The following is a 22596-nucleotide window of genomic DNA, read 5'->3' on the forward strand; positions in this document are numbered from 1 at the left end:
AATAATAATAGACCCCTCAGAAATTCAAAAAATTCTTAATGAATATTACGAGAAACTTTACTTTCAGAATTATGAAAATCTAAAGGAAACAGACCAATACTTGGAAGCATGGCACCTACCCAGACTTAGCCAGAATGAAGTGGAAATGTTGAATAGGCCTATATTAAGTTCTGAAATAGCAACAACTATACAAAATCTCCCTAAAAAAAAAAAAAAAAAAGCCCAGGACCAGATGGCTTCACATCAGAATTCCGCCAAACCTTTAAAGAAGAACTAGTGCCTATATTACTAAACCTCTTCCAAAATACAGAAAAAGAAGGATTACTACCCCACAGATTCTATGAAGCAAATATCACCTTGATCCCTAAACCTGGTAAAGACCCAACAAGAAAAGAAAATTATAGAACAATATCACTAATGAATATTGATGCAAAAATACTCAATAAGATCGTAACAAACAGAATCCAACAGCACATCAAAAAAAGTATACACCATGACCAAGTGTGATTTATCCCAGTGTCTCAAGGCTGGTTCAATATATGTAAATCTATAAATATAATTCAACACATAAACAAATTAAAAAACAAAGGCCATATGATTCTCTCAATTGATGCAGAAAAAGCTTTTGATAATATCCAGCATTTCTTCATGATCATAACACTTAAGAAAATTGGCATAGAAGGGAAATTTCTTAAACTGATAGAGGCCATCTACAGCAAACCCACAGCCAATATCGTATTGAACGGAGTTAAATTGAAATCATTTCCACTCAGATTAGGAACCAGGCAAGGTTTCCCATCGTCTCCACTGCTCTTTGCCACTGTAATGGAAGTTTTAGACATTGCAATTAGGGAAGAAAAGGCAAGGCAATCAAGGGTATGCACATAGGGTCAGAAGAGATCAAAAGTTCCCTCTTCGAAGATGATATGATTGTATACCTTGAAAACACCAGGGATTCTACTACAAAACTTTTAGAAGTGATCAAGGAATACAGCAATGTCTCAGGCTACAGAATTGTCACACATAAATTTGTAGCCTTTATATATACCAACAATAGCCAAGCTGAAAACACAGTCAGGGACTCCATTCCTTTTGCAGTAATGCCAATGAAGATTAAATATTTGGGAGTTTACCTAACAAAGGACGTGAAAGATCTCTACAAAGAGATCTTTGAAACTTTAAGAAAATAAATAGCTGAATATGTTAACAAATAGAAAAACATACCATGCTCATGGCTGGGAAGAATCAACATTGTTAAAATGTCTATACTACTCAAATCAATATGTAATTTTAATGAAATTCCTATTAAAGCTCCATTGTCATATTTTAACAATCTCAAAAATATAATACTTCTTTTTATATGGATTCATAAAAAAAATTCGAATAGCCAAGACATTACTCAGAAATCAAAACAAAGCAGGAGAAATCACGCTACCAGACCTGAGAGTGTGCTATAAATTGATAGTGATCAAAACAGCATGGTACTGGCACAAAAACAGAGAGGTAGAAGTCTGGAACAGTGAACCAAGAGATGTATCCAGCTATTTACCATTATTTGATCTTGACAAGCCAATTAAAATATCCAGTGGGGAAAAGACTCCCTATTTAACAAGTGGTGCTGGGTTAACTGCCTGGCAACCTGTAGAAGACTGAAACTGGACCCATACCTTTTACCATTAACTAAGATAGACTCTCACTGGATAAAAGATTTAAACTTAAGATATGAAACTATAAAAATACTAGAAGAAAGTACAGGGAAAACTCTTGAAGGATTCGGCCTGGGTGAATATTTTATGAGGAAGAATCCCCAGGCAATTGAAGTAGTATCAAAAATACACTACTGGGACTTGATCAAACTAAAAAGCTTCTGCACAGCCAAGAACATAATAAGTATAGCAAGTAGAAATCCTGCAGAATGGGAGAAAATACTTGCAGGCTATACCTCTGACAATTGTTTAATAACCAGAATCCACAGAGAACTCAAACATATTAGCAAGAAAAGAACGAGTAATCCCATATGAGGGTGGGCAAAGGAATTGAAGAAAAACTTCTCTAAAGAAGACAGGCACACAGTCTTCAGACACATGAAAAAATGCTCATCATCCTTAATCATCCAAAAAATGCAAATCAAAACTACTTTGAGATATCACCTAACTCCAGTAAGATTAGCCCACATTACAAAATCCCAAAACCAGAGATGTTGGCATGGATTTGGAGAAAAGGGAACACTTCTACACTGCTGGTGGGAATGCACACTAATACGTTTTTTTGGAAGGATGTTTGGATTATACTCAGAGATCTAAAAATAGAACTGCCATTCGATCCTATAATTTCTTTACTAGGTATATACCCAGAAGACCAAAAATCACAATATAAAAAGACATCTGTACCAGAATGTTTATTGCAACCCAATTCATAATTGCTACATCATGAAAGAAGCCCAAGTGCCCATTGACTCACGAATGGATTAATAAATTGTGGTACATGTATAGCATGGAATATTATGCAGCCTTATAGAAAGATGGAGACTTTACCTCTTTCATGTTTACATGGATAGAGCTGGAACTTATTCTTCTTAGCAAAGTATCTCACAAATGGAAGAAAAAGTACCCAATGTACTCAGCCCTACTATGAAGCTAATTTATAGCTTTCATATGAAGGCTATAACCCAACTATAGCATACGTATATGGGGAAAGGGCCAAGGGAGGGGAGGGGATGAGGGAGGTTGGGGTAGAGGGAGGGTAATAGGTGGGCCACACCTATGGTGAATCTTAGAATGGGTACAGGTGAAACTTACTAAATGCAGAATACAAATGTCTTTATACAATAACTAAGAAAATGCCATGAAGGCTATGTTAAACAGTTTGATAAAATATTTCAGATTGTATATGAAACCAGCACATTGTACCCCTTGACTGGACTAATATACACAGCTATTATTTAATACTAATAATAATAAACTGAAAGAGAGGAAGTCGTCAACTTAATAGGTCATCTCAAGCAACTGGAAAAAGAATAACATTTCAACCCCTAACCCAGAAGAAGAAAAGAATTAACCAAAATAACTAAGAAAATGCTATGAAAGCTATGTTAACTAGTGTGATGAAAATGTGTCAAACGATCTATGAACCAAGTGTATGGTGCCCCATGATCATATTAATGTACACATCTATGATTTAATAAAAATAAAAAAAGGAAAAAAAAACAAAATTAGGGCAGAATTAAAATGAAGTTGAAAACAAAAGAATCATTCAGAAAATCAACAAAACAAAAATTTGTTTTTTTGAAAAGAGTAATAATATTGACAAACCTATGTCTTGCCTAACCTGAAAGAGAAATGTAAAATCTCTAATATCATCAATCAGAAACAATAAAAGAGAAATAACAACTGACACCTTAGAAATTGAAACAAAATCCTTTGTAATTAGTATAAAAAACTCTATTCTCAGAAATGTGAAAATATGAAGGAAATGGACCAATACCTGGGAGCATGTCACCTTCCAAGACTCAACCAGAAAGAATTAGAAATTTTGAATAGACCTATATAAAGCACTGAAATAGCATCAACTATACAAAACCTCCCCCAAAATAAAAGTTCAGGACCAGATGGTTTCACATCAGAATTCTACAAATGTTTCAATAGGAACTAGTACTTATACTACAAAAGTTTTTCCAAGGCATAGAAAAAGAAGGGATACTTCCCAACACCTTCTATGAAACAAATATCACCCTGATCCCCCAGAAAGGACTGAACAAAGAAAAAAATTATAGACCAATATCATTAATGAATATCAATGCAAAAATATTCAGTAAGATCATAGCAAACAGGATTTGATGGCACATAAAAAAATTATACACCATGATCAAGTTGGTTTTATTCCAGAGTTCCAAGGTTGGTTCTACATACATAAAACTATAAATATAATACATCACATGAATAAAATAAACAGCAAGACCATATGATTCTCTCAATTGATGCAGAAAAGCTATTGATAATATTCAGCATCCTTTCATGATCACCCCACTTAAGAAAATCATCTTAGATGAGTCACTTATTAAACTGATAGAGGCCATATACAGAAAACACTGAGCCAATATCATAGTAAATGGAGAAAAATTGAAAACATTTCCAATCATATCTGGAACTAGACAATGATGCCCACTGTCTCCATTCGTATTCGACATTGCAATGGAGGTCTTAGCCATCACAATCAGGCAAGAGAAACTGATCAAGGGTATCTAAATGGGATCAGAAGAGATCAAACTCTCGTTCTTCACAGATGATATGGTACTATACGTGGAAAAACCCAGGGACTCAAATACAAAACTCTTAGAAGTGATCAAGGAATGCAGCAGTGTCTCAGGACATAAAATCAATACTTAGAAATCAGTAGCTTTTACATATACCAACAATAGTCAAGCTGAAAATATAGTCAACTCTATATCTTTTACCAAAGGAATTTCAAAAAAAGATGAAATATTAGGGAATTTACCTAACGAAGGACTTGAAAGATCTCTATAAATAGAATTATGAAACTCTGAGAAAAGAAATAGCTGAAGATGTTAACAAATGGAAAAACATACCATGCTCATGATTGGGAAGAATCAACATTGTTAAAATGTCTATACTACCCAAAACAATCTTTAGATTTAATACAATCCTTATTAAAGCACCTCTGTCATACTGCAAAGACATGGAAAAATTAGTACTTCATTTTATATGGAAACATAAAAAACCTTGAATAGCCAATACATTATTCAGAAATAAAAACAAACAAGGAGGTATCACACTACCAGACTCCAGGCTATACTATAAATCTATAGTGATCAAAGCAGCATGGTACCAGCACAAAAACAGAGAAGTTGATTTATGGCACAAGGTAGACCACCAAAAGATGAACCCAGCCACTTATTGTCATTAGATCTTTGATAAGCCTATGAAAACATTCAGTGGGGGAAATATCCCCTATTTAACAAATGGTGTTGGTTGAGCTTGCTGGCAACCTGTAGAAGACTCCAAGTGGACTCCTACCTTTCGCCATTAACAAAAATTGATTCTCACTTGATAAAAGATGTAAACTTAAGACATGAAAGTATAGAAATACTAGAAGAGAGTTCAGGGCAACACTTGAAGAAATTGGCCTGGGAGAATATTTTATGAGGAGGAGCCTCCGGGCAATTGAAGAAACACAAAAAATACATTATTGGGATCTGATCAAACTGAAAAGCTTCTGCACGACCAAGAGCATAGTAAATAAATCAAACAGGCATCCCTCAGAATGGGAGACTATTTTTGCAGGTTATTCTTCAGACAAATGTCTAATAACTAGATCCACAGAACACTGGAACTAATCAGTAAGAAAAGAACAAATAACCCCATATCTTTGTGGGCAAGAGACATGAACTGAAATTTCTTTGAAGAAGACAGGCACATGGACTACAAACACATGAAAAAATGCCCATCTTCTTTTTTTTTTTTTTTTTTGTAGAGACAGAGAGAGTCTCACTGTACCACCCTCGGGTAGAGTGCCGTGGTGTCACATGGCTCACAACAACCTCTAACTCTTGGGCTTACGCGATTCTGTTGCCTCAGCCTCCCGAGCAGCTGGGACTACAGGCGCCAGCCACAACGCCCGGCTATTTTTTTTTGTTGCAGTTTGGCCGGGGCTGGGTTTGAACCCGCCACCCTCGGCATATGGGGCCGGCACCCTACTCACTGAGCCACAGGTGCCGCCCCCCATCTTCTTTAATCATGAGAAAAATTCAAACTAAAACAACTTTGAGAAATACCCTAACTCCATTAAGATTACCTCACATTACAAAATCCCCAAACTGTAGATATTGGCGTGATGTGGGGAAAAAAGGAGCACTTCTACACTGCTGGTATCCCAATAAAGATCTCACTTACTTAGTTTATGTGATAAGACATTTACAATATACTCGTAGTCATTTGGAAATGTACCCTTGCATTAGGTACATTAGGTGACATCCTACCAAATAACCTCCTTCTACTAGCGGCCCACCCTCTCCCTCCCCTACTTCTTGCTGGACTATATTTGTGTTTTGTTATTCATATGAATGTGTAAGTGATTATATATTGCTTTAATAATATTATTGAATACACTGGCAAGATTTTTTTTCCATTCCTGGCATACTTTACTAAGAAGAATGTGTTCAACCTCCATCCAGGTAAACATGTGAGATATAAAGTCTCCATCTTTTATGGTTACATAGTTACCATGGTATACATAAACCACAATTTTTTAATTGATTAATGGGCTGGTGGGCCTTTGGGCTACTTCCACAACATGGCAATTGTGAATTAGGCTGCAATAAACATTCTGATGCAAATTTCTTTGCTGTAAAATGATTTTTGTTCATCTGGGTACGTACCTAGTAATGGAATTGCAGAATCAAACAGTAGGTCAATGTTTAGTTCTTTGAGGATTCTCCATACTTCTTACCAAAAAGTCTGTATTAGTTTGCAATCCCACCAGCAGTGTAGAAGTGTTTCCTTCTCTCCACATCCATGCCAACATCTGAAGTTTGGGAGTTTGTGATGTGGGCTAATCTTACTGGAGTTAGTTGATATCTCAAAGTGGTTTTTATTTGCGTTTCTCTGATGATTAAAGATGATGAGCAATTTTCACGTGTTTATTGATGATTTGCTCTCCATCCTCAGAGAAGTTTCTGTTCAAGTCTTTTGCCCACAAGAAATTGGATTGTTTGTTCTTTTCTTATTGATCAATTTGAGTTCTCTCTGGATTCTAGTTATCATACCTTTGTCAGAATTATAACCTACAAAATTTTTCTCCCATTCTGATTGCTGTGTGTTTGCTTGACTTACAGTGCCCTTAGCTGTGCAGAAGTTTTGCAGCTTGATCATATCCCAGTAATATATTTTTGATGTTGCTTCAATTGCTAGAGGGGTCTTCCTCATAATATATTTTCCCAAGCCAATATCTTCAAGCAATTTCCCTGCACTTTCTTCTAGTATTTTTATAGTTCCATGTCTTAAGTGTAAATCTTTTATCCAGTGACAGTCAATTTTTGTTAGTGGCAAAAGGAGAGGGTCCAGTTTCAGTCTTCTACAGGTCACTAGCAAGTTCTCCCAGCACCATTTGTTAAATAGGGATTCTTTTCCCTAATACATGTTTTTGTTAGGCTTATCCAAGATCAAATGATGATATGTGGCTGGGTTCATCCCTAGGTTCTCTATTCTGTTCCATATATCTACATCTCTATTTTTGTGCCACTACTATGCTGTTTTGATCACTATAGATTTGTAGTATAACCCAAGGTCTGGTAAAGAGATGCCTCTTGATTTGTTTTTATTTCTAAGGAATGTATTGGCTATTCGAGGTTTTTTCTAATTCCATATAAAACAAAGTGCTATTTTTCAAGTTCTTTAAAGCATGGCACTGGTGCTTTGGTGGAAATTGCATTAAATCTTTCCATTTATTAAGATCTTTAGCTATTTCTTTTCTCAGGGTTTCATTATTCTCACTATAGAGAGCTTTCATGTCCTTTGTTAGATAAATTCCCAGGTATGTCATCTTCTTTGGCACTACTGTAAAAGGAATAATAGAATCTTTGGTTATATTCTCAGCTTGACTATTGTTGGTATGTATAAAGGATACTGATTTTTGGATAATGATTTTATATCCTGAGATACTGCTATATTCCTTGATCACTTCTAAGAGCTCTGTACTTAAGTCCCTGTGGGGTTTCAGGTATAAGGTCATAGACTCTGCAAAAAGTAAGTTTGACCTTTTCTGACTCCATATGAAAACACTTGATCCCCTCCTCTTGCCTTGCTTTAAAGGCTAGGACTTTACTGTGCAGAATAGTGGTGGTGACAATGGGTATCCTTGTCTAGTTTCATATCTAAGTGGAAATGTTTTCAGTTTCACTCCATTGAATATGATATTGGCTGTTTGTTTGCTGTAGATGGCCTACAACTGTTTAAGAAATGTCCCATCTAAGCCTACTTTCTTACTTTTTTTTTCTGTAAACATACACATGTGTTTATTTAGTTTTAACTTTTTGCCTTCACAAAATTAAAAAGGCTTAAAGTTTAATAACAACAATGTTTAATATAAGGACTAGAAACAAAAACCGTGTAAAGAACAAATTAAACCTATTTTCTTAAACATTATAATCATGAAAGGATGCTGGATATTATCAAAAGCTTTTTCTACATCAATTGATAAAATTATATAGTCTTGGTTTTTTTTTTTATTTATGTGGTGTATTACATTTATAAATTCATGTAGGTTGAACCAAACTTGTAAACCCTGGGATAAAAATATTGATCGTGGTATATAATTATTTTGATGTGTCTTTGAATTCTGTTTACTAGGGTCTTATTGAATATTTTCCCATTGATATTTATTCATGATATTGGTCTATAGTTTTCTTTCTTTTGGGGGTACTTTCCTGGTTTTAGGATCAAGGAGATATTTGCTTCATAGAATGTGTTGGAGAGGATTCTTTATTTTCTGTTTTGGAAAAGGTTATTTAATGTAGGTACTAGTTCCTCTTTGAAGGTTTGATAGAATTCTGATGTGAAGCCATGTGGTCCTGGAATTTTTGTTTTTTGGGAGATTTTGTACAGTTGATGCTATTTCAGTATTTGATATAGGTCTATTCAAAATTTCTAATTCTTTCTGGTTGGGTCTAGGAAGGTGGCATGTATCCAGGTATTGATCCATTTCCTCTACATTTTTATATTTCTGGAAACAGAGTTTTTGTTTTAATCATTGGGGATTTGGGGCGGGGGGTTCTGAGATATCTTTTGTTATTTCTGCTTTATTGTTACTGATTGATTTTATTAGAGATTTTAATTTCCTGTTTCTGGTTAGATTAGCCAAAGGTTTATCAATTTCGTTAAACTTTTCAGAGAGCCAACTTTTTGTTTAGTTGATATTCTGAATGATTCTTTTGTTTTCAGTTTCATTTAATTCTGCTCTAATTTAGGATTTTTCCTTTCTTCTGCTGGGTTTGTGGTTGGATTGTTCTTCCTTTTCAAGTTACTTGAAATAACCCATTAGGTTGTTGATTTACTCTCTTTCTGTTTTCTTGATGAAGGCTTCTAATGCTATAAATTTCCTGCTTAGGACTGCCTTTGCAGTATCCCACAGATTTTGATAAATTTTGTCTTCATTATCATTTTGTTCCAAAAATATGATAAATTCTTTCTTGATCTCATTTTTGACCCAGCTACCAGTCACCCCAAAGTTATCTAGTTTCTATGACTTTGACTATGACGATTTTTGTAACTGTTGAGTTCAACTTTTATATAGTGATAGTCCAAGGAAATACGAGGAATAACTTCAATTCTTTTTAATTTGCTGAGGTTAGACTTGTATCCTAAGATATGATCAATATTGAAGGATGATCTCTGGGCTGATGAGATGAACATGTATTCAGTTTTATTAGGATGAAATGTTCTGTAGATGTTTGTTAACTCCATTTATTCTGGGGTCAAGTTTAAGCCCATTATTTCTTTTTTTGTTTGTTTGTTTTGTTTTTGAGGATCTATTCAGAACTACAAAAGTGGTGTTAAAATTGCCACCTTTTATAGTGCAGGAAGATATCAAACCTTTCATTTCCATTAAGGTTTGCTTTGTAAATTGAGGAGCATTCACGTAGAGTGTGTTAATGTTAGTTATTCAAATATCTCCATTTTGAGTATTCCCCTTGACAAATATGTAGTGTTCATTCTTGTCTTTCCTTATCTATGTTGGTTTAAATCCTATCGTATCTTCAAATAAAATTTCCACCCCTGCTTTTTATCTGATTTCTATTTGCCTGTATTATAGATGTCTATCCCTTTACCCTCACTCTTTTTTTATCCTTTGAGATAAGAAGAGTCTCTTCTAGGCAACAGATACCTGGCCTGAGTTTCAGTATCCAGCCAGCCAACCTGTGCCTCTTTAGAGTACAATTTAAGCCATTTAAATTAGCTGAGAAAAAAATTTTTAAATGACAGAGAATATATTTCTTTATTTTTTGAATCTTTTTTTATTAAGTCATTTGTACATACACTGTGAATACATTTATGCCATTATGGAATTCAATGTGTTGATTATTTATATAAATTGAAGTGCTTACATCCTACTAATTAACATAGCTTCACCTCATTTACCCAATTACAGTGTTAAGACATTTGTATTCTACACTTGATAGATCCAACTTGTACTTGTAATATGCTCCATTGCAACGGACCGCCCTGTCGGTGGCCTTCAGTCTGAGGGGGTGCAGGGAGAAGGAACGAGGAAAGTTGAGAGGTCGGCGCAGGAAAGACAGTCTGACACACTACGGGTTGGAGTATGCAGCTGTAAATTTATTGGGTACACATGTTGGTATTTATACATTTTTACAGAGCTTACATAATGTAATCTTTTTGCTTACGTGTGCGGGTTATCTTTGCGTTTACAAGTGTGATTTATCATGCATTGTTATGTTTTAACGTTCCGCTTCCAGAGGGTGGCGGTTATTAGTCAACTCTGCCCGCTTTCTCCTATTTCAGTTTCTTATTATCTTTTTAGAACAGTTTGACATCTTCTTTATGTTAATGCTTGACTAATTTTACATTTACTATTTGATCTTATTGTTATTGATAATTATAATTTTGATTTAGAGTAAATTTCTTGACAAGTATTATTTTTCCTATTGATTTTTATTATGCGTGACAATTGGTGAAACAAGATGTTCTGAACAGGACTTTATGGTGGGTGGATGTGTTTCAGTGACTTTGTAACTTATGTAGATAATTTGTATTTTATGTCCTTGGGCTTATCGTCTTAGCTCACTGGTGGGAAAACATCTTTATGTGTTCATTGTTGGTGTCACTGAGTTTAGCAGCTCACAAGGCTGTGCTCTATCTGGATTAGTAGTGCATTGTGCTCATTCTTAGGAAAGCACATATTGACAATTTATCAGAACAAACAGACTTCTGGTACAGGATGACAAACACATGAGTAGACGCCACAATCTTTAAACTTAAGCGGGTAACTGAGCATGCTAGGCAACATTTCTGATGCTGTGCATACTGGGGACGCTGGGGGCAAAGCTCCGGGGAGCACAAACCACCTTCCCGTCGTTCTATAACGCGGACAGCACTGCCTCACTACGGCTATATGCCGTGGGCGTGGCATTTCCCCCTTTTTTGTTTTTAAACCGTAGTTCAAAGACTTCTTGGCGTATAGAGTTAATAGAGGAAAACAGATACCGTATGAGACATGGTAACAACAACACAACACAAAATGACAAACAACTAATAATGGTTATGAGCACAATATACTGGATTCAGTCAAGAGGATTGAGTGTTCTAAACCCATTAGTTAAAGATTGAGCTAATGTGTTAAGAGAAGTTATTGGTAAATGAGCTTGACTCATGGCTGTAATATCTTGTTGTAAGCTGTGTAAATTATGTGTTATATTATTGTCTCTCTAGACACCTTGAAGATGTGCTTGTACTTTGTTCCATGAGTTAGATATATTATATGGTAAAGGTGTAATGCAAATGGCTTGAAATGCTGAGTGACATTTTGTTTGTAGTTTCTGTTGTATGTACTTAATGTTCTGACCTAAAGTTAAGACTATCCTTTTTAACACATTTAATTTAGTTTTAAGCTTATTATCCATATTAGCTTGTGTCATTAATGTTAAAGTTATATTATTGCTAAGAGTATTGACATGGTATGTTGTATGCATTTGTTGCACTAAAGCTGTAGTAGTTACAGCAAAAGTAGTGATTATAGAAATTAAAGCTGCAATGCCTAAAATTAAAGCTGTTACAAATTTTTTAGGTCTAATTAATTCATTAAGTGTTTTTAACACTTGTAATGCTGTATTATCATACTATGGATTGCTTTGTAGATTTACAGGTAATATTACATAAGAAGGTTTTTTTATAATTAATATAACATTTACTTGTTTATCATGTTGAATATTAAAGGACGCAATACAATTAGTTATTTTTACAAGTTAAAAGTTTTTAAAGGAAATACATAGTTAACTGGATCACATGTAAATTTTTTCATAAATTCTCTTTTATGTGTTTCATTTAACCTGCACAGACCATCTACAAACATTCTAAACTTTCTTGAACTTTTGCCCTGCCTTTTACTTTCTTACATAACTATTCTGTTTCAGGACAAAATTTATCACACAAGATTCTTTCTTTACACAATGTCATTCTCTTTTCTGTTTAATTTCTCTTACTCTCAAAAACTCACTTTCCACTAAACAGGATCCTAGTTTACTATGAAGTCACTTATTCACTCAGCTAAACTGATAATTAGAAGGTTTAAAAGGCAAGAATTTTATCCGTTGACAAAGATTCAGTTTGTAAAAATATTTTTCTTATTTATACAAATTACTAGTGGCAAAGGGCCAATAATAAAGGTTTTAAATCTCACCCTTGGGATTTTGCCAGTGCTGCTGTCTGGGGGCTGTAACACTTGGCAGGCAGGCCCGCCTTACGAAGGGCAGGGGGGGGCTCCCAGCTTCCTTCTCTGCTGGGCCTTTTCAACTGTCTTGGAGTCAGTGGAAATGCGCCCGGTGGTTTTGTTTGCTATCGGCGAGTGTACTTTCATTTTCTTCAAGCGGCGGGTGAGATCTTGTAGTAGCTGCTGGCGCCTCCTTCTGCGTTGTCTTTTCCGAATCTGAGTTAACTACTCCTGGAATAACTTCAAAGTTTTTAGTATAATTTGAACTTCTACTAATTGTAATTCCAACCGTTCCAGGTAAAAGTTGCCTTTTCATTGTAGTGGGGATTAAAGTAACACCGTCCTATTTGGATAATAAGACATTCTTTTCATTTGCTAAATTTAAACCTGTACTTTCAGGAGTGCCCCGTGAAAGGTCATGAATAGTAAATTCAGGGGCTTGAGGATTCAATGTAGATAAAGGCTGTGTGTTACAAGCTACAGCCTGCTCTCCCTTGGGGCCTGGGCTGGGAGAATGCCCCTTATCTAGTTTTTTGATCTCTGTACGTCCTGATCCTCAGGATCAGTGTCTCCCTTGTTATTTAAGGGGGTTCCATTCTTATGAAATTTTGATTTACATTCATTTCTCTAATGTCGCCCCTTCTTACAACGAGGGCATAAGCCGGGCGGTTCCCCCCTCGGCTTATTGGCATGGGACTGTTTACAGTCCTTCTGCATATGTCCTGGCTTGCCACAATTGTAGCAAGTGTCAGCAGGAGCTCTCGGCCCCTTACCTCCCTTATTGAAGGTATTTTTAACATAGGCGCTGAATTTCTGTCCTTGCATTGCTGCAGCATAGGCCATACCTTGGACTATCGCTGGTGAGGCATCCATGCATGTTTTAATATCCTTGGTTAATGCGTGCCCCATGGTACCTGCTGATTGCTCACACTTAACCGGTCAGCCTTTACCGGCAGGACTGCAGCTCCCTGGTGAGAGTCGCCCTCAACCTTGAAAAAGAAAGAAAGAGAGAGAAGATTACCTGTCCTTCAGGTCCCTGTTCGAGGCGCCACCTGCAACGGACCGCCCTGTCGGTGGCCTTCAGTCCGAGGGGGTGCAGGGAGAAGGAACGAGGAAAGTTGAGAGGTCGGCGCAGGAAAGACAGTCTGACACACTACGGGTTGGAGTATGCAGCTGTAAATTTATTGGGTACACATGTTGGTATTTATACATTTTTACAGAGCTTACATAATGTAATCTTTTTGCTTACGTGTGCGGGTTATCTTTGCGTTTACAAGTGTGATTTATTATGCATTGTTATGTTTTAACGTTCCGCTTCCGGAGGGTGGCGGTTATTAGTCAACTCTGCCCGCTTTCTCCTATTTCAGTTTCTTATTATCTTTTTAGAACAGTTTGACATCTTCTTTATGTTAATGCTTGACTAATTTTACATTTACTATTTGATCTTATTGTTATTGATAATTATAATTTTGATTTAGAATAAATTTCTTGACAAGTATTATTTTTCCTATTGATTTTTATTATGCGTGACAATTGGTGAAACAAGATGTTCTGAACAGGACTTTATGGTGGGTGGATGTGTTTCAGTGACTTTGTAACTTATGTAGATAATTTGTATTTTATGTCCTTGGGCTTATCGTCTTAGCTCACTGGTGGGAAAACATCTTTATGTGTTCATTGTTGGTGTCACTGAGTTTAGCAGCTCACAAGGCTGTGCTCTATCTGGATTAGTAGTGCATTGTGCTCATTCTTAGGAAAGCACATATTGACAATTTATCAGAACAAACAGACTTCTGGTACAGGATGACAAACACATGAGTAGACGCCACAATCTTTAAACTTAAGCGGGTAACTGAGCATGCTAGGCAACATTTCTGATGCTGTGCATACTGGGGGCGCTGGGGGCAAAGCTCCGGGGAGCACAAACCACCTTCCCGTCGTTCTATAACGCGGACAGCACTGCCTCACTACGGCTATATGCCGTGGGCGCGGCACTCCATAGGTGTGGTCCCCTTTTTTACGCTCCCTATACCGACCCACCTTCATCCCTTTTTCTCCCCCTCCTTTTCCCTCCTTCATCCTAGGCTATAGTTGTGATTCATCTTTCATATGAAAGTGTGAGTGATTATAAATTTGTTTCATAGTAGTACTGAGTACATTGGATATTTCTTTTCCCATTCCTGAGATACTTTACTAAGAAAAATACTTTCCAGCTCCATCCATGTAAACATAAAAGAGGTAAAGTTTCCACATTTTTAATGATGCATAGTATTCCATTGTATACATACACCACAATTTATTAATCCATTCATGGGTCAATGGACACTTGGGCTTCTTCTATGACTTGGCAAATATGAATTGAACTGCAATGAAAATTTTGGTGGAAATATCTTTGTTGCCAAATGATTTTTGGTCTTTTGAATATACACCTAGTAGAGGAATTGTAGGATCAAACAACAGGTCTACATTTAGATCCCTGAGTGTTCTCCAAACTTCCTTCCAAAAGGAACATACTAGCTTGCATTCCCACCAGAAGTGTAGAAGTGTTCCCTTTTCTCCACATCCACCCCAACATCTGCAGTTTTGGAATTTTGTGATGTGGGCTACTCCTACTGGAGTTAGATGGTATCTCAGTGTGGTTTTGGTTTGCATTTCTCTGATGATTAAAGATGATAAGCATTTTGTCAGGTGTCTGTAGAACATATGCCTGTCTTCTTCAGAGAACCTTGCCCTTCTTCAAATCTCTTGCCCACAATGAAATGGGATCACTTGTTTTTTTTTTTCTTAGTAATAAGTTTCAGTTCTCTGTGGATTCTAGTTATTAGACCTTTGTTGGAAATATAACTTATAAAAATCCTCTCCAATTCTCAGGGTTGTCTATTTGCTTTACTTAGTATGTCCTTGGCAGTGCAGAAGCTTTTTTACTTTATCAAATCCCAGTAATGTATTTTTTTTTTTTTTAGTTTTTGGCCGGGGCTGGGTTTGAACCTGCCACCTCTGGCATATGGGGTTGGCGCCTACTCCTCTGAGCCACAGGCGCCGCCCCCAGTAATGTATTTTTAATGTTGTTTCAATTGTTGGGGGTGTCCTCATAAACTATTCTCCCAGGCCAATTTTTTCAAGCATTTCCTCTGTACTCTCTCTAAGAATTTTTATAGTTTCATGTCTTAAGTTTAAGTCCTTTAACCAGTGAGAGTTAATTTTTGTTAGAGGAGAAAGGTGGGGGTCCATTTATTAAATTAGGAAATCATTCCCCCAATTTATATTTTTAATAGGCTTATAAAAAACCAAGTGACGATAAGTGTCTAGGTGCACCTCTTGGTTTTCAATTCTGTTCCATACATCTGCCTCTCTATTTTTGTGCCAGTACCATGCAGTTTTGATCACTACCAATTGATAGTATAGTATGAAGTCTGGAAGCGTGATTCCTCCCGATTTGTTTTTATTTCTGAATAATGTCTTGGCTATTCAAGTTTTTTTCTGTTTCCATATAAAAAGAAGTACTAATATTTCCATGTCTTTACAGTATGACAGAGGTGCTTTAATAGGAATCACATTAAATTTGTAGATTGCTTTAGGTAGTATAGACATTTAACAATGTTGATTCTTCCCAGCGATGAGCATGGTATATTTTTCCATTTGTTAACATCTTCAGTGATTTATTTCCTCAAAGGTTCATAGTTCTCTTTATAGAGATCTTTCACGTCCTTAGTTAGATACACTCCCAGATATTTCATCTTCTTTAGCACTATTATAACGGGAATAGAGTCCTGGATTGTTTTTCCCCCTTGACTATTATTGGTATATATAAAGGCTACAGACTGGTGAGTGTTAATTTTGTATCCTAAGACGTTGATGTATTCTTTGATCACTTCTAGGAGTTTTGTAGTTGAGTCCCTCGGGTTTTCCAGATATACAATCATATCATCTGCGAAGACTGACAGTTCAATCTCCTCTGGTCCTATTTGTATTCCCTTGATTGCCTTCACTTGCCTAATTGTGATGGCTAAGACTTACACTACAATGTTGAAAAGCAGTGAAGACAATGGACATCCTTGCCTGGTTCCTGATCTGAGTGGAAATGATTTCAATTTTACTCCATTCAATACGATATTGGCTGTGGGTTTGCTGTAGATGGCCTCTATCAGTTTATGAAATATTCCTTCTATACATATTTTCTTTAGTGTTCTGATGAAGAAAGGATGCTGGATATTATCAAAAGTTTTTTCTGCATTAATTAAGAAAATCATATGGTCTTCGTTTTTTAATTTATGCAATGTATTATATTTATGGATTTATGTATATTGAACCATCCTTGGGACTCTGAGATGAAACCCACCTGGTCAAGACATACATTTTCTTTGTTGTGTTGTTGGATTCTGTTTGCTAGGATCTTATTGAATATTTTTGCAGCAATATCCATTAGATATATTGGTCTATAATTTTCTTTTCTTGTTGGGTCTTTTCTTCGTTTGGGAATCAGGGTGATATTTGCTTCATAGAATGTGTTAGGAAGTTCTGCTTCTTTTTTGAAGTTTTGGAAAAGTTTAAGTAATATAGGTACTAGTTCCTCTTTAAAGGTTTGGTAAAATTTTGATGTGAAGTCATCTGGTCTGGGCTTTTCTTTTTGGGGAGATTTCTTATAGTTGATGCTATTTCAGAACTTCTTATAGGCTTGTTCAACATTTCCACTTCTTTCTGGCTAAGTCTAGGAAGGTGGCATGTTTACAAGTATTGATCTATTTTGTTCATATTTTCATACTTCTGAGAATAGAGTTTTATGTAATATTCATTAAGGATTTGTTGAATTTCTGAGGAGTCTGTTGTTATTTGGCCTTTATCAATTCTGATTGATGAAATTAGGTATTTTACTCTTCTGCTTCTGATTGGGTTAGCCAAAGGTTTATCTATTTTATGGACGTTTTAAAAAAAACAACTATTTTATTTATCAATCTGTTGTATGATTCTTTTGTTTTTAATTTCATTTAGTTCTGCTCTAATTTTCATTGTTTCTTTTCTTCTGCTGGGTCTAGGGTTGGAAAGTTCTTCCTTTTCCAGTTGCTTGAGATTTCCCATTAAATTTTTGACTTCTTCTCTTTCTGTTCTCTCGAGAATGGCTTTTAATGCCAACAATTTCCCTCTTAGGACTGCCTTTGTGGTATATGCCCAGAGGTTGTGATATTTCATGTCTTCATTATTGTTTTGTTCAAAAAATTTAGTAATTTCTTAGTTTCCATGTTTTTGTATGAGTATGTAGATATCTGTTGTTACTGAGTTCAACTTTTATTCCATGATATTCTAAGAATATATAAGGAATGATTTCTATTCTTTTAAATTTGCTGAGGTTAGACTTGTGACCTAAGATGTGATCAATTTTGAAGAATGATTTATGGGCTGATGAGAAGAATGTGTACTCAATGTTGTTAGGATGAAATCTTCTATAGATGTCTGTTAAATTAAATTGCAGAATGGTTAAGTTTAAGTCTAAAGTTTCTTTGTTTAGCTTCTTATTGGAGTATCTATCCAACACTGTGAGAGGGGTGTTAAAATCTCCGTGTATTATTGTGCTGTAGAAAATCACATTGATGATGTCTGTTAGAGTCTCTCTTATAAATTGAGGCACATTATGTTTGGGTGCATAAATATTAATATTTGAAATCTCATCATGCTGAGTTTTGCCCTTAACAAATATGAAGTGACCATCCTTTCCTTACTTTTGTTGTTTTAAAGCCTATTTTATCTGTGAATAAAATTGCAACACCTGGCTTTTTCTGATTTCCATTTGTCAGAATTATAGATGACCATCCCTTCACCCTGAGTCTATGTTTATCTTTTAAGGTAAGGTGAGATTCTTGAATGCAGCAGATGTTTGCCCTGAGTTTTTGTATCCAGTCAGCCAAGTTGTGCCACTTTAGAGGGCAATTTAAGCTCATTCACATTAATTGAGAGTATTAATAAGCCTGGTACTATTTTGCATATCTAATTTTTTGAAAGTCTAGTCGACATATCCATTCCTTTTACCACTGTGGAAGTTGGAATTTGATCAAAAGTTTCTGAGTGAGTTTAGTTTTGTGGTGGAGGATTGTGATGTTCATTATAGTGGATAGCTCTGAGAATATCCTGGAGAGCTAGTTTAGTTATGGAAAATTTCTTCAACATGTGCATGTCAATAAAGTATTTAATTTCTCTATCATAGATGAAACTCAGGTGGATCAAGGATTTGGGGTTGAAAGTTATTTTGTTTTAAGAGATTAAATGTAGATGACCACCTTCTTCTAGCTTGAAAAGTTTCAGCAGAGAGAACTGCAGCCATTCTAATGTCCTTCCCCTTGTAGGTTGTGGTTTTCTTACATCTGCCTGCTTGCAGAATTTTCTCCTTCATGTTAACTTTGGCAAAGCTAATTATAATGTTTCTATGAGATTTGTTATTCAGGTTGAGTCATGCTGGTGTTCTGAAACTGTCTGCTATCTTAATTTCAGAATCTTTTGGCATGTCTTGGAAATTATCTTTGATTATTTCATGAAAAAGAGTATCTGTATCCTTTGAAGCAATCTCATTGCCTTCAGGAATTCCTATAAGACGAATATTAGATTTCTTGGAATTATCCCAGAGCTCTCTGAGAGTATGATCCGTTTTTGTTCTTCACTTTTATTTTCTTCTTTGGGCATTTGGGAGCATTCAAAAGCTTTGTCTTCAATGTCAGAGATCCTTTCTTCTGCCAGCTACATTCTTTTACTGAGGGATTCTACTGTATTTCTCAGATATTTGAGGGCTGCAATTTCTTGCCTCTATGCGTCAAAATCTTTGGTGATTTTGTCTTTGAATTCTTGAGACATCTTTTGCATTACTCCTTGAAATTCTAATTCCATCTGTGCCTCTATTCTTTTGATCTTATTTTCTATCCAAATTCTGGAATCAATTTCTGACATCTCAGCCATTTGTTTATGAATGGGGTCTTGTGCTGTGTCTGCCATATAATTCCTTGGGGGAGTTGATCTACTCTGATTATTCATGTTGCCAGAGTTTTTCCACTGATTCCACCTCATGATTTTTTTTTTTTTTTTTTTTACCAGTTGGCTATATGGGCAGATAAGGTGAATTTGTATTGAAATTTCCTGGAGTTGTGCTTAACCAGCCCTTTGTCAAAGATCTGGGACTGCTGACTGCAGTTTTTTCCCGTAAAGCTTTTTAAAGGACAGATAGAGTAGTAGATTCTGAGGCTGAGGAAACCTACTTGGGGTGGTGGGTTTAGGTGGCTTTGTCTTGTATTCAGCTGTTCCTTGTCTGATCCTAGTGGATCAGTGATTCTGGTTTGAAGTCTTAGCTGTGGCAGAATACAAGCAACTAAGGCATCCCACCCGCCATGGACAACAACTGTAAGAGGAATATCAACCCTTCCCATTACCACACAACAAGGGTACCACCCAAAAGAATCCTTGCATAATTGGCCCAGGTTAGGAGTTTCAAACCAATTGACCCAGTCAGTATGAACTCACAAGTGGGAAAGTTCAAAAGATCTCCAGGTACTAGATGGCAGACGTCTACTGGCTGCTCAAATTTGGCTCACTATGGTGCTCTGTGGAGTCATAAAGGCCCACCCAATAGCAGAATTGGACCAGGGGGCTGTGTCTCTGTCACAGCCCCTAGTGGCCCCTATGGCCCTGAACTCGATTGCCACAGGAAGGAACCAGACTTGATGTGGATTAGAAGTACAAGCTTGCAGGAGGTGGGCTAACCTTGCTTGCAGGATAGTCCCAAGCAACCTCCGCAGTAGCCTTTTATTGAGACAGTACAAGACAGGTGAGGGGAATATTAGATAATGATTGAGTGCCTAAGAATTGCCATGGGCTTGGGCTCTTTCTCCGAAAGGAGAATCTGCAGACAAATTAACTGAGGGTCTTTTCCCCCAGCTGTAAATCATCTTGCTCAGAGGTTGTCTGGCTCTTGGCGTCCTCTACATTTCCCCCCTCTAGTGTATTAAAGACATTTCTGGATAGGCAAAGGAGAAAATCTGTTGTTGGATATTTCAGTTGAAATCCAACAAGTGAAATTCTCTTACCTTAGCTGATACCAGTATTTACCATTACTTCCAAGCCTGCTGTTCGAGGCCTTTGTTGTCTTACCCTTCAAAGGTTTGGAAGATGCATACTAAGCTTACCTGGGGCTTATTATTCAGCCCAAAATAATGAAATCCTGTATCAATCATCCCACTCTGCATAGAAGCTCCGACTGCCTCTTAGGGAAATGGGACGCTGACAGCTCTTAGCTGCTTCCTGCTGAAGATGGACGTTGATATGGGAGAGGCACCTCGAGTTCCCACACAGGAGATTGACCCAGGGTTTCTCTGTTATGAAATTACCTAGCCTCCAAAAATCCTGTGAATGAAAGAAAAGTTAGTGAAAACAAATTTGTTAAGGTGCTGGCAAGGTGTCCTGCTCGTGTTGAGGCTTAATCCAGCGGGCTGGTAATAATATGGGCAAAACCTCGATCCCAATGTAGTACATAACCAGGCTTCCACTCTGATATGTCAGGTTTTCTATAAAAAATAGGTTGTTGTATTAGAAAGAATGGTGGATTAATGAGAGATGTCCAATGCCGTTCTGCAGCTGTCTTTCCGTTGTTGCTGAGATTCAGAAAATTGAGAGTGAAAAGAGCTCTAGTGAGCATATACTTAGAACAATTATTCAAGGGGAGAATATCCTCTCCTCCTCTCTGTTTATCTAACATATCTTTTAATGTTTTATGATGTCGCTCAATAATGGCTTGTCCTTGAGAATTATAAGGAATGCCATGAGATAAGTGAATACTCCAAAAAGATAGGAAGGTATTTAATTTGTGAGTAGAATAAGAAGGTGCATTATCAGTTTTAATAGATGTAAAGAGACCCGTAATCATTGTTTTTTGCTATAGATCTTCCCTTTCCAACACTCTTTTCTCCTGTCCCAATTTTCCACAGTTTTGACATTCAGGATGGTATGGACTGACCCTTCTTTTCAAGTGGCAGCAAGCAAATTGGCCTTGTGGAATTCCATTCCTATATCAGCACATGCCCATATATACTCCTCTAAAGAAGCATTTTGTGCTCTCAAAGGTCGCAAGGCCTTTTGACACTCAGAGTTAGCATTCTCAAATGCTAAAGTTTGGAATAGCATGTCTCTGAGCTCCGGCTGGTCAACTGCCTTATTTACTGCAGTTTTTAGTTGGGTTAGAAAGTCAGTATAGGGTTCATTCCCCTACTGCATTATCTTAATAAAATATTTAGAGATATCTCCAGGAGCCTGGACCTTTTCCAGACAACACAGCCTTGTCTGAACTATGGATATGTCATCGTACTGAAGTTGATTGGAAATCCCCAGCCACTAGCCAGAACCAGTGAGCTGTTCTGATGTTATAGGGACTCCTCTCTGCTGTTTTTGGCGACTCATCAGGTCAGTGTCCTCCTTCCACCAGATTTTGAACTGTAAATACTGTCCAGACTCAAGAACAGTTCTGGCTATCATGTCCCAGACATAAGGAATGAGCTGCTGTTCTTGCACAAGCCCCTGTATCACACCTCTAGAAAATGGGGATTGCATACCATACTGTGCTACAGCCTGTTTCAAATCTTTCATAACCGCAAAGGTGATCATATGGTGATCAAAACATCGGCCCCCTTGAGGGTGTTGCAGATCGGGAGGAATGTCAGTAACCGTAACTGGAAAAAGCCCCAAAGTGTATTCCCACTTAAAGTCACCAGTTTTTATGCCCTTCTAACACAGCCTTCATAACAGAAGTCACAGGAAGCTCATCTACATAAGAAGGTGCAGAGGGCAATATTGAGTGCTCTAAGTCAGCATTTCTGACCATGAGACTATTCAACACATCTTCCCACTGTTTATTCTGAGCTGCTATAATGGCCATAGAGGTAATTACTTGCTTATTTGTATCTGTATCATATGCTCTTCATTCCAAGTTCTCCTTAGGTTCAGCTTCCCTCTGAACCTCACAATTCTCTTTACTTTCAATTTTTTTTTTCTTTTTGGTTATTAATATTTTAATATAAATCAACTTTGAGAAGGATGGTTAGTTTCTGAAATTGTAAAATGTTAATCAGATACACATAGTCATGGGTGGTGCCTGTTACTCAGTGGGTAGGG

The sequence above is a fragment of the Nycticebus coucang genome, chromosome X, assembly GCF_027406575.1.
Source record: "Nycticebus coucang isolate mNycCou1 chromosome X, mNycCou1.pri, whole genome shotgun sequence".
In the NCBI taxonomy this organism is placed as follows: Eukaryota; Metazoa; Chordata; class Mammalia; order Primates; family Lorisidae; genus Nycticebus; species Nycticebus coucang.